The 13,237-nt window shown below is 40.7% G+C and overlaps 1 protein-coding gene across 6 annotated transcripts in view; it reads right to left on the bottom strand.

Annotated features, from left to right (window-relative positions):
• The window catches only part of DIDO1 (death inducer-obliterator 1), a 70,777-nt gene extending 57,703 nt beyond the window's left edge, over nt 1-13,074 (bottom strand). For 2 of the 6 annotated variants that reach the window (XM_069072571.1, XM_069072572.1), the window contains exons 1-2: nt 12,860-13,074; nt 4,231-4,421 (exon numbers count right to left, since the gene is read on the bottom strand). The gene's annotated coding sequence lies outside the window, so the exon portion shown is untranslated. Of the gene's footprint in view, nt 1-1,248; nt 1,502-4,230; nt 4,422-12,859 lie in introns of those variants that run through there. The other 4 variants (XM_069072573.1, XM_069072570.1, XM_069072569.1 and 1 more) reach the window with 4 other exon arrangements.
• Between the last annotated feature and the right edge of the window lie 163 nt (nt 13,075-13,237).

Below are 13,237 nucleotides of genomic sequence, written 5' to 3' on the forward strand. Positions count from 1 at the left end.
GTGAGCAATAAAGCCGCCGTTCTGATTAGCAATACATGTATTACTTTTAGATTTACTCTAAAGCACGAAACGAACCCTTCCATTAAAGTATTTCAGAAATTAAAAAAAAAAAAACACACTAGTCCCATAAAGTTATCATGAGACGTTACCATGGCCATTACATATTACTAGGCTCTTTATTTCTAATCCCACAATTTAATGGCAATTCTATAGACCGAACAAAGGACAAATGGTAAAGGATGAAGATTTTATTTAGTTTTGGGGTAATTTTGTTAGCTGGGAATTAAAACTCGTCTGCAAGAATATGTTGCATGTAACTGCAATACAGCAAATTCTGATCCTTTTCTAAATATTTCCAAAAAATCACTAAGATGCGATGTAGTGGATAGTTACTCCACTGAAACTCAAGCATTCCAAAAGTCTTCCTCCAAAAGATCAGAGGACAGAAACTATCTTATAATTCACGTGTATTCCCAGAAAGTCCAAGGGTTCTGTGGACCAAAGTAGTTACTCAGTAAATACTTGACTGGAAAATTCTCAGAGGGGTTACAACCTCTTAACTGCTCATACAATGAAAGAGCTTCTCTGTTAAAAAGTGAGAGGTTTGAATATAGGACAACTGGACTCTAATTTTCAGGTCTATTCTAACAATCTAACCTAGATGGTCAAGGACTACCCTTCCACCCCCGAATCCCACGCACAATCAGGCCGGGAAATGAGTGCAGGAGAAAGCTCGGGCAGGAGGGTGGGTGGGTGCGGCTCAGCACATCGGGCTTGTGGGAGGATCGGGCCGATCGGTACAGATCAAATCCCACTACTAGGTATAATCATGTTATTATGATGCCAGTGCAGTCACAGAAGGAAGAAGTCTGGAGAAAGGAAACGCTGGGTGGAGGTAGGACAGAGATGGGCACGGGGGCAGATCGAGTGGGGAAAGCCCGGGCGGGACAGGAAAGCCCTACGCTAGGGGCGTGGAGTGGGGAATTTGTCCGACTCCCGCCAATCCCCCAGGGTCCTGGGCCCAGGCAAGAAGGGGGCGCCCTGAAGCCCGCTACCCCGCCCGGGAGCAGGCGGCGGCCGCCATTTTCTCCGCGGGCCCCGAGCTCGAAGGACGAGAGACGAGGCCCGCACAGGCCCCTTGTGTGAGCCGATGAAGCCGAGTCCTTCGCTTCCCTCTTTCCCTTTGTGCCGGCCACACACGGCGAGGGCTGGGGCCCTCCTCCCGGGGGCCCCAGGGTCGTGACTTACCGGCTGGCCTCAAGGCCTCCCAGGTCTCGCAGCCATTTCCTACCGAATGCAGCTAATGGGCCGGGGGGCAGTCTGGGCGGCTGCCTGCGACGCCGCCCAACGAGGCGCGACGGCAAGAGGGGTAGCGGCGCCGAGGCGTGTGTTTAGGGAGCCATTTGGGGGAAAAAAAACCACGGCGACCCCTTCCTGAGAGGAGGAGCTACTGCAGGCTCCGCGAATCAGCCTCCTCCCTCCCCCAAGGAAGACCGGAAACGAGAGTGAACCCCAAAACGGAAATTTCGGATTATGCGAGACTTCCGGAGAACTGGATCCCGTAGGTGGTGGGTGGGATGGTCCATCATTCAGTTGTGAATTGCAAATTTATTCTCTTCAGTGGCGTGGGGGTACCTAGTTTTCAAATCTCCCCAGACTAGTTCTAGTAAAACACTTCTGGACCAATGTTCCTAAAATCCTGTTTGTCATGCTGTTTGCCAGCTCAAGAAGCTATTGTTGTTTCTACATAATGCTACATTATGACAGATTTTCTTTTTTCTGTTAGCTTTAAATGTTTTTCATGGAAATACCCCTCATCTACCTCCAAACTAGGGTAATGCAGAGCACAAAGCTTGTAGAACCTTTTGTACCTTAGTACTTTCTTCTAGATGCATGTTCCCACCTTAGTAACAAAAAAGATAGCACAGCTTTAGAGATGAAGGAGATTTTAGAGGCCATCTAATCCAACCCATGGAACAACTAGATAGGGAAGCAGATACAGGTGCTACTAAGGAAGGCTCACCTTTTTGAGTTCAAATCTGACCTCAGACATTAGCTGTGACCCCGCCCCGTTTGCCTCAGTTTCCTCATCTATAAAATGAGCTGGAGAAGGAAATGGCAAACCACTCCAGTGTCTTTTCCAAGAAAACCCCAGATGGAGTTAGGAAGAGTGGAACAGGATGGAATAAAGTCTGGGACAGGATGGAATAAAGTCCCAACTCATCATTTTACAACTGGAGGTCCAAGGAGGTTAAATGATTGTGCCCCAAATCTCAATTTAAATTTGGATCCTCAGATGCCCACAAGGTGTGAACAAAATATGGGAATTGGGAACTTTTACAAGGGTAAGTGATCCAAGGAACAACTTAAAGAACTTTTAAAATACATTCCACCCACAGGTAAGGATCATGGAAATTACATAGAGAGGCAGAATGATACTTAGGACAAAGTACTGGGAGGGGGAGGCAGCTAGGAAGTGAACTCAATTAACTGTGCTGATGCTTTTTCATTCCTGTTCAACAAAATTCAATAGCTTACTTAAATCTGTACAGAAGGTATGGCCAAAGGCCTGAAAACATTTAGTTAAAGTGTGAGGAATACAGTTGCTGAATAGCTAAAAACTCAGGACCAGGAACTTAAGTGATGATTTCTTCTAGGCTTCTTTCCTCAACTTTGGGTGTAGAATCAGGGGAAATGTACAAGGATATGTAGAAGAATGCCTACTTGGTACAATCTGACCCCATCCAAATATAAATACAAATGATTTAACATAGGCAAGAAGACATTTAAAAGTAAATGATTTGGGGGGAGGGAGCCATAATAGCCAACAATTCTCTCGAAAATGTTAGCCATTCAAATTTAGCTAGAAGAGTCAAGCCTTCATTTACAGAAACAATGGATTATTCCAAAGACCCCAAGGTAGGTCTACAGCAGAAGTAGTGGGCCTTAAATATAAATTAAAAGGAGTCCGAGGTGAGAAAATTTTCAGCTCTAAGCTCCAGTTTCTTCCAGATTTTACTCTTCCCACCAGGAGTGTGGCTAGCTACAACTCACCTCCTTTCCAAGAAAAAGGTCTCAGAAAATTACTAAGCTATAGTTTGTGGCTATTATTAGTTTAATTTTAAGAGCCAAAGAGATGTTAGCCTAGGCACACATTTTAGAAAATACATAACAAAGATGGTCCAAATGGGTGATTCCCAGAGCATAGAGACATTTTAAAGATTAAGTCAAACTAATTTTTATCAATATTTTTACTGTACATACCCATGTTAAATACACATAGATTAGGTACACACCATGCAAACATCTATAAGGGAAGCTGAGGGATGTGAAAAATGTAGTCAGCAGGATTGTGTGTGGCAAAGGAAGATGGGAAACCTAGACAAGGAGACATCAGGTTTTCTCTAGTGGCATCTGAAAGAGGTGTACATTTATTACATACACTGTGTCCATACAAGAAGGGTACTTTTCCAGTAATTCTTTTAAATGAAATAAGGTAATTAGCAAAATTTCAAAGTAGCAATAGAAAATCAGCCATATAAAAGTCCAATTGTTCTTTAAAAAAGAAAAAAGCCCCTTACAGAAAGCACAGTAATGTCAAAAGCTGTATGCAGATTCCAAAAGAAAAATCCCATCAGAAAAAAAAAAAGATGAACTAGGCAAAAAATAAAAATGCCTATTTTATTTTCGTTTAATTGCCAGCATCTCAGAAGTTGGGGGGAAAACACAGGTTTAATTTTGGAGCTCCTTGTACGGTTATACAAGCACCAGCTAATGTTTGGTTAATGTTTCCATGAGACCTCCCTCCCCAAATCACGGGATACGTCAAATTCTAAAAGTAGCTCTTTTCACATTTGTATTAGTTCTGAAAGACAGTAAAGGTCGAAACTGAATCTCATCTTTTATTCCTTAAGACTTAGCCCAATGATCCTTTCTGTGGAATTCTGATTATCGCTTTCCCTCCCTTCCACTAGCCGAAAAAGAATAAGCTATAAAAAGTCGAGAGAAGGGTCTCTGCGTACTGGGTGGTTGCCTGATTCCCAGCTCCAGGGGCCTGCCCGAGAAGCCCTAAAAACCAACGGAAGGCTCATCCATGATTTCAAAGCCTTCTTTCTTTGGGGCTCCTTCCTTTCCTCCACCACTGGCAGTTTAAAATAAAATTATTTTGGGGGGGGGTGTAAAACTTTTAAAATTCCTCCTGCTGTCCTTCTGGGGATCATAGCTTTTTACCTGCAATATCCCTTCAGGTATTGTGCTGCAAAGACTTCTCTTCCCGACTCTAAAGCGGCGTCTGTCCAGCATCTACGGAGGCTGAAGAAGCTGCGGCGGCTCGAGTTAACGTCGCTTCTCCTCCCAGTACGACGCCTTTCCCGGAAACGCCATCTTTTGTAGGCGTGGCTTCACCCCTCAAACCTATCCCGCTTTACCAAGGAATCAAAATAATAGCCTTAATTTTCACAGCTGAATTGCCTGTGAATGAGAAAGTTGGGGGGAAAAAACCCAATCAAGACCCCAGGAGGGAGTTGATGGTAGCTTGTGGATACCGTCCTTTCCTGTCCATTCCATAAACTCTATGCTCATTAAAGAGTGATTTCTAAAGCCTTAGTTAATCAAATCTTGATAGTATTTAGGTAGGCACGAAGTCAATAAGGACTTGATGATGTTCAATCGGTCCGACTGTTACTGACCCTATTTGGGATTTTCTTGGCAAAGATACTGAAGTAGTTTGACATTTCCTTCTCCAGCTCATTTTACAGATAAGGAAACTGAGACAAATTTTGGGTTAAATTACTTGCCCAGTGTCACACTGCTAGTAAATGTCTGAAGTCAAATTTGAACTCAGGTCTTCCTGACCCCAGGCCCTGAGCTTTATTCATTTAGCTGTCCATAGTAAGTACATACTTAGTGAGAGCCTAACATGTTGTAATAACTGTGCTAAGCACAGCAGGGTATACAAAGATTAAAGACAGTCCTTGCCCCCAAAGAAATTAATGTCTAATGGGGGAGACAACTTGCAAAAAACTACATACAATTTACATACACACACACAGTCTATATGTGATAAATAGGAAATGATCAAGAGGGGCACTAGAATTATATGGGATTTGGGGAAAGGCTTCCTGCAGAAGGTGGTTCATTTATTAGTTCTTCATCAGTGAACCTGGACTGTGTACTTGGTCATGAGTAAAGTCCACTTTTGTTGAGTGGAATTCAAGACAGAGGCTGGGGGTGGGGAGGGAGGGAGAAGGAGGGAGGAGGGAAACTTTTCAATACATGTCAACTGAAGACTGTAGTATTTGAGATAATGGGGAATATTCATATACCACTATTATAAAGAAATAAGAAAATTTCAGAGAAATTTGCAAAGACTTGCATGCACAGATGTAGAGAGAAATAAAGAGCCAAGGGAACAATCTATTACTCCATGATCACAATAATGTAAAGAAAACATTGAAAAACATCAGAACTCTAATGCAGTGATTTCAGATGATAAGAAAGCATGCAGAGGTGAACTACAGCTGCAAAGTTTAGCCCTACTTTGCCAGATATGGCACATGTTAGGATATTTTGCTTTGATATACTTTGGAAAAGATTCTTTTTGGTAGGTAGGGAGAAGTTGGGAGTCATTGGGAAGTGACCTGTTTTTAAAAAGCATTAATAGAACTTTTTTTTTTTAAGGAAGCCAAGAAACCCTATCAAAACAATTTCTGCAATTAATCTCTTCAAGGATCCAACCTAACTTTCAGTTACGTATAAGAAACTGAATTTTTGGGGCAGCCAGGTGGTGCAGTGAGTACGAGCGCCGGCCCGGAGTTGGGAGACCTGGGATTGGTTTCGGCCTCAGATACTTGGCACCCACTCAAAATAACTGGCCATGTAACCTTGAGCAAGTTACTTAACCTCAATTGCTTAAAAAAAAACAACTGATTTTTTTTCAGGATACAAAATGGCAAGAACTCCTGCTATCATGATACCCATTTTTGTACATGAAACATATATACGCAAATAAGCATAGTGAAAGTTAGTGTCATGCAAAGAAAATGTAAAGGCAAATCAGCAAAAAGAAATTTGAGGAAAGATTCCTTTCAGCTGGGGGTAGATTACTTTTCATGGAGGAGGTGAGAGGTAGCACCTTCATAAAGAAAGGCTGAAGGGTTTCAACAAGAGATTTGGAGGGAGTATATTCTTTCAAGTAATGTACTTGGATGGGAATAGTATGAAAAGGTGGAACATTTAGTATGGCAGTCTGACTAGCACAGAGGGATAAAGAAGACTAATGCCAGGTGGCTGAGAGCTTTAAATGCCAGGCTAAGGCTTTTGTGTTTTATCCTACAGGTAGTGAGGAGCTAGAGAAAGTTTCTGAGAAAGGCAACTGGGAAAGTTATTTTATAGTTTAGGATAACTAAAGAACATATTGAAGAGGAGAATAGAGGCAGGGAAACCAAGTAGGTTTGCAGGAGACTATTTCCACAAGATTGCAATAGTCTGAGATATAATAAGGATAGGCATTATTTACCAACAAAAGAGATTAACATCACTATTCTAAAGCATTTTTAAATCAGAGATTTCCTCTTTTGAAGGGTCTAGATACAGGAGTGGGGAACCTGTGGCCTCCAGACTATGTGGCCCTCTAGATCCCCAAGTGTGGCCCTTTGACTGAATCCAAACTTCAAAGAACAAATCCCCTTAATAAAAGGATTTGTTCTGTAAAACTTGGACTCAGTCAAAAGGCCACACCCAAGGACCTAGTAGGCCAAATGTGGCCTTGAGTTCATAGGTTCCTCACCCCTGGTAGAGGATACTGGAACTCCCCAGTATCTTATCAGTATCCTAAACTTGTACCTTCAGGACAGAAACCACTCAATCCCTCTTCTCATCTGTGCCCTAAATGGTATTCCACATCAGCTAGTGAGTGTCTACACCATCAGGAGAGGATCAACTGTGAAAATGGAATGTTGGGATAAGGCAAACCTGGGGTTCACATGGACTATATGTAAAATGAGAGAGGATCGGACCATATTATTAAATCCCTTCCAGTTCTAAATTTCTGAAACTGACTTTGGAACATCTTTCTTTTACTGAACTCTGAAATTCCAATAATGGGACTAGTTTCTGTAGGTTAAAGCTTTGTCTCCAAGCATCAGTCATTTTTATCTCAGTGAATTAATTTATGATATTGACCTGTTGCTTGGGCTATTCTGGCTTTGGCTTGATGACAAGCAACATACACTCAAAGCTCACCTGAAATACAACTTTGTCCTTGAAAAATTCCCTGATCCCCTTAGCCAGTTCATAGTTTCTTAAGATATAGAGTTAAGTGCCTTTACAGATGTTCTAGTCCAATCCTTTTATTCTATAAATAAAGATGCTGAATCCCAGAGGGGGAATGACTTGTTCAAAGTCACACTGATAATAAAAAGCAGATCTAGACTTTGAATTTAGGTCCTCTGACATGAGAGGTGGTGTGGTCCAATGTTAACAGTGTGCTTGCTCTGAAAGCAAACAGGATCAAATTCTCAATCTACCATTTACTATCTGTGTGACTTGGAGAAAGTTACTTCTCTCTCTGAGCTTGTTTCTTCATCAGGAAAATAAGGGGGTTGACTAGTCAGGGGTGGGGAACCTAGGGCCTTAAGGGCACATATGGTTCTCTAAGTCCTCAAGTGTGGCCCTTTGAGTTCAAGTTTTACATTACACATCCTTTTATTAAGGGGATTTGTTCTGTGAAGTTTGAATTCAAAGGGTTGCACTTGAGGACCTAGAGGGCCACACTGGTGGCCTAGATGCCACAGGTTCCCCACCTCTAAACTAGAAGACTTCTGAGGTCCTTCCTCTCTATATCTATGACAATTTATGATATTAACTCTTGAGGATTTTTTTTCTCTCCACTCTGAAGATTACACTTATTTACCCTGATGCCCATTGACTGACAATCTTCTCCTCAAACCTCAAAGAACATTGTTTTGGACTTCTCCAATGCATTTATCACTTACTATTGTATATACAGCTATTTGTACATGTCATATACTCCTATACTGTTATGAGACAATGAAAACAGGGGCCAATGATATTTGTACAACTTATCTCAGAACTGTTTTGAGGAATGTATGTTGTAATCCTTAAAGTGTGTTTTTTAAATTATGAAACTTTCCTTGACAACTACAAACATTCAAATACTAAAACAGCAACAAAACAACAACAACAAAAATAACCTCAAATACTCCTGGCCTGGCTCTATGATCACCTCTTTGGGTATTCCCTGTTATAAAAACTACAAGAAATGATGTGTGTAAATTAGCTATTTGATTCCTATTTCCCAACCCAAAAGATGTATATTTTAACATAGTGGCAGTTACATACTTTGTTTTCATGATTCTTTTTGACTATTTGTGTAAATTTGTAGGTATCATTATTTCCTTGTCTTTAATTACACAGTTGTCAATGTTTACTATTTTTGGTTGACCTTTCTTCACTTTCCATCACTTTATATAACTTCATATAGTCCTCTAAATTCTTCATATTCACAATTATATATTTAGAGTGGAAAGGGACTCTAGCTCCTGTTTCTTATGGTTCAGTATCTCATTACATTCTTATTCCATAATCAATGTCCTTCCTCAAACAATGTCCACTTAAATTTGTCTCTAGTGCTCCTATGAGCAGTTTTGTACAAATAGTTATTTTGACTATAGGTACCAATGTACCAGACATACGAAGGAGGAAAAGATCCAAAAAGCACAGAATTAAATCTCAGACCTTATTAATAAAAAAGGCAAGGAGGGGAAGGTTCATAACTGGGATAACATCAATAACTACCAACCTATCTACTCTCCCATCTATTACAAAATCTTTATGAAAATCATCTATATATGAATTAAGGGAATCTTTGGTGAGGGTCCTGGGAAGGAACAATAGGGCTTTCAAAAGCAAGATTCATTAACCAACCACATCTTTACCATTTCACTGTTAACTAAATGATGTAGCAAAAATAAGGTGCCACTGTCTCTGCTTGCACAACTTAAACTTGTTTATAATCTGCTTTTAAAAAAAAAGTATTTGATTTCATAAGACAAAATGTCACTTTATGTGCTCTCTTAGAAACTGTTTCCAAGTTATACATCAAAACCATTTAAAATTCCTTGAATGTATGACATTAGAAAACACTCAATGACCCTATGATGATAAACATTAGAAGTGGTACAAAAAGATAAACATTTGTCAAAGGTATTTGCTGCTATGATGGAGGAAATCCAGGGGAAGGTCTAGGCCAAAGAAGGATCCCTGGTGGATGGTGAAGTCTTCCAGATACTCCTGTTTGTAGATGGCCTTATGATGATCTATCTGCATGAAGTACCAGAACACTGTAGTGCCACCTGGAATAGCTCTGTAATCACTTAAAAGAGTTTAGATTGTCCATCCATATAACACAGACTAATTTGATGAAGATCTATTGGCTAGATTTCCATCTGGATTGGTATTCTTCTCTGTCATTGTGTATATCTGGGACATGCTATTAAGAAACCATGAATTGGTCCCAGAGGTGAACAAGATCAGGAAGTGAGCTAGATTGCTTTTGGGAAATTGCAAAGCTCTTTTACTGACCTTAAGCTTCCCATTTTGCTTGACTTGAACATCCCATGGTAGCATAATAGATAGAGCTCTAGGACCCAGAGTCAGGAAAACTTGAATTCAAGTCCAGATTCAGACACTTGTTAGTTTTCCTGAGAAAATCACTTGAGTTTCCTCAACTGTAACATGGGGATAATAATAGCACCTACCTTACAAGATTGTTTTGAGAATCAAGTATTTGCAAAAATAAAAACATTTAGTACAGTGCCTGGCACATAGTAAGTACTGTGTAAAAACTTATTTCCTTTCTTCTCCCTTCCAATGGAAAAAAAAAAAGGCCGATCTTTTCAAGACTAACAATGTCACTATATAGTAGTAACTTATGGAATACAACTGCTTCAGAAGAAATGAGTATCAAGTTTGATACACTGATACCACTTAGTAAGCTTATGACCAAAGTGATCAAAGGGAAAGGGAAAGGCTCTATTTACAAAGACATTCATAGATACACATTTTAATGTAGCAAAGAACTGGAAAACAAGGGAATAAAAATGACTGAACAAAATATGTAAATGAAAGATAGGAACTGAACCTGTGATTTTCTTGGTAGAGGGAACTTCTAGGTAAAGAAAACCCTGCTTTGATGTAGGTTGTGACCTTCTCTGCTAAATACAGTCTTAGAGCTGCTTAGAGAACAAAGAAATTAAGTTATTTGCCCCGGGTTTCTTAAGAAGCTGTGTTGGAGTTGGAGCTAGAAACCAGGTCTTTCTAAATGAGGCCAATTCTCTAGTCATTTGCTTCAACACTTCTCAATATATGAATGTAATAGAATTCATTATTGCTGCCAAGAAATGACAAAAAAATGGTACTGAACTGAAACAAAGTGAAATAAACAGAATCAGAACAATTACACAGTAACTATATCAAAAAGGAAAAAGAAATTATGAGCCTTAAGAACTCTGATCAATTCAACTACCAGAATTCTGACTACAGAAGTCAAAAGATGAAGCATGGTACCCAATGCTGGACAGAGATGAGGGATTCTAGAGGAATAATGAAATATGTATTTTTGACCAGGGACATTATGTAGTATTATTTCACTTGCCTATCATTACTTGTCAAAAGGTTGTTTTTAATGGGGAAGGGTGAATGGGAAAGCAAGTGATGATTCTATGTAAGAAAAGATTAGAAAATTTAAAAACATATAGAAGAGACCATAAGCAATTATTTTAGTTATTGGGTGGACAGAAAGGTGGGGGAGTAGGTAAGGTTAGAATGGCTTTGAATGCTAGTGGATTTTCTATTTGATCCTGAAGGGATTGGGTATCACTAGAATTTATTGAATTGGGGGTAGGGAGAGATGTGTGTGAGAAATTACTTCTCTCTTGTATTAACAACTAATTATTCAATCAGAACCAAGGTTTCCCCCCTTTCTATTTCCCCATCCATAAATCAATCAGTATGGGAAATCTCTCTCTCAAAGATTTACCCAGGCTAAGATCTAATCAGACAGTAAAAGACATTCCAAGTTTGGGCTAATGGGAGCATTCCTGCTCATTGTTTTCACTCAGACAGGTTGGGGAAAGTGTTGGTTCTCTCTTTTGTCAGACAGGTGATATGGAAACCAATGTCTCTTTGCCAAGATTTGGGTGAACCAGGTCATGTACCCCAAGACCCTCACTGTAATACTCATTTTCTTACTGATTGTTAATCAATCAGAATTGATTGTCTCTCTCAGAAATACCAACATTACCAAGAGCATATAAATTGTGAACCTACCACCATGAGTGGTCTTTGGTCTAAGAGAGGTGGCCAAATGACCACCCTCTTATTAATAAATATGCTGGCATTATTAACAAAATTATTAAATTACTCAGAAATTATGTCTCTCAAAGTTTTTAAAATGTCATATGTGTGGCTTGGTTGGACCTGTGCTTCAGGAAAAAAATAATTTTGGCAGCTGAATGGAGCATGAACTGGAATGGGAAAAAATGCTGTGGCAGATAGACCCACTAGCAGGCTACTGCTATAGGCCAGGCCTGAGGAAATGAGAGCCTGTATCAGGGTGGCAGTGGAAGTATTAAGAGAGAAAGAGGCATATCTGAAAGATATTGCAAAGGTAAAATCGACAGTCCCTGGCCACAGATTGAGTATGAAGTGAGAGAAAGTGAGGAGTCAAGAATGCCACCTAGGTTATACATTTTCGATAAATCAATCAATAAAGTATTAAGCTCCTACCATGTTTCTGACACAGTGCTGGGGATACAAAGACAAAAAAAAAATGGAACAGGGGAAACACAATGTAGGCGTACAAAATAGTAGCAGGATTGATCAAGAAAGGCCACACAGAGGTATTGAGGTGAGTTTTGATAGAAGCTAGGAGATTCTAAACTGCAGAGACAGAATGTAGGGAGTGGGTCCCAGTCATGGGGGACTACCAGTGCAAAGGGAGGAGATGGGGATGTCCTTGGGACCAGTAATTAAGACAATCTGGTTGGATGATGCAGGATTGAAGAAGAAACTCTAAATTAGATCTGGAGTAAAAGATGGTATCAAGGAATTGTATGGCAGGAAGAGAAGACAGGTTAATTACATGGTAAGAAAGAGGCAAAGAACATATGGACAATAAGAGTGTTCCATTGGTACCCTCACATTTTCATGGTCGAGAAAGGTAGGTCACTGAGGGACCTTACCTTTGGAAGTCTCCTGGGAAGATATGGACAAGAATCACACAAAGTGGACAAACATGGATGCATTTCCATCCACATTATTGGAAGGAACTTCCCAGCCAATGGGTTAACAGAGCTATCTGAGTATTTAAAGTGCTAAGTGCTCTACAGAGAATACAAAGAAACAACAGATCCAACCATCTATATGTTTTCATTTCAAGGGGGCAGGGGGGAGGAAGAAAGGGAGAGATAAAAGTTTTAAATAGATACAAAATGTATGCAAAGTAAATACATGGTAATTTCAGGGAATTGGCACTAACTACTGGGAGGGAAGGAGGAAGGGCAAGGAATAGAATTTGTAGGAAAATTCTTTCCAAGAGTCGAACCAATTCGTGAGCTGTGAACTACTCTTCTCGCACCTCCCCCGCCAAAAAAGGGGAGGGGGGGGGAGGAAGAAGGAAATGATTGTCCACTCGGTTGTAACCCAGTTACTGACCTATTTAGACTGAACCCTATATAAAGAAGGACACACTGATCCTTAACATAGTCCTACCACCCATGTCCTGTTCTTCGGCTGAGCAGACCTGTGGGATATTAATTCACATCCCCTGGCTTCCCACCTGCTTCGGCTCAACATTTTGGGCCACAAACCTAGGCCCACCGGCTTGCTCTCCAACTCCAGGGTCTGAACCAACAATTACTCCTTAGTGGGAGGAGTTAATAGCGTTAGCCGCCCCAGACCCACACCCAGATAAACTGGGTGACGCAACTACTATGCGACGCCCACCCACAGCGTCCATTTTGGCCTCTGGAGATGTCCTCTGATTGGCTCTCGTCCCTTCCCATAGATCCTCTGGGGGAAAAGCTGGCAGAGAGTTGGAAAAGGGACCGATAGAAAAAGTTTCTACGTAAAGGCGGAAGCGACGATTTTGCGTTTCCGGTGTCCTTCCCATTCCCATCCCTTCACGGGAAGATTTCATTGGTCGTCGATTTGGAAC

This window comes from Petaurus breviceps, unplaced genomic scaffold, assembly GCF_028583685.1.
Source record: "Petaurus breviceps papuanus isolate PSGF00001 unplaced genomic scaffold, PetGlider_PUasm1.0 90847, whole genome shotgun sequence".
Taxonomy (NCBI): Eukaryota; Metazoa; Chordata; class Mammalia; order Diprotodontia; family Petauridae; genus Petaurus; species Petaurus breviceps.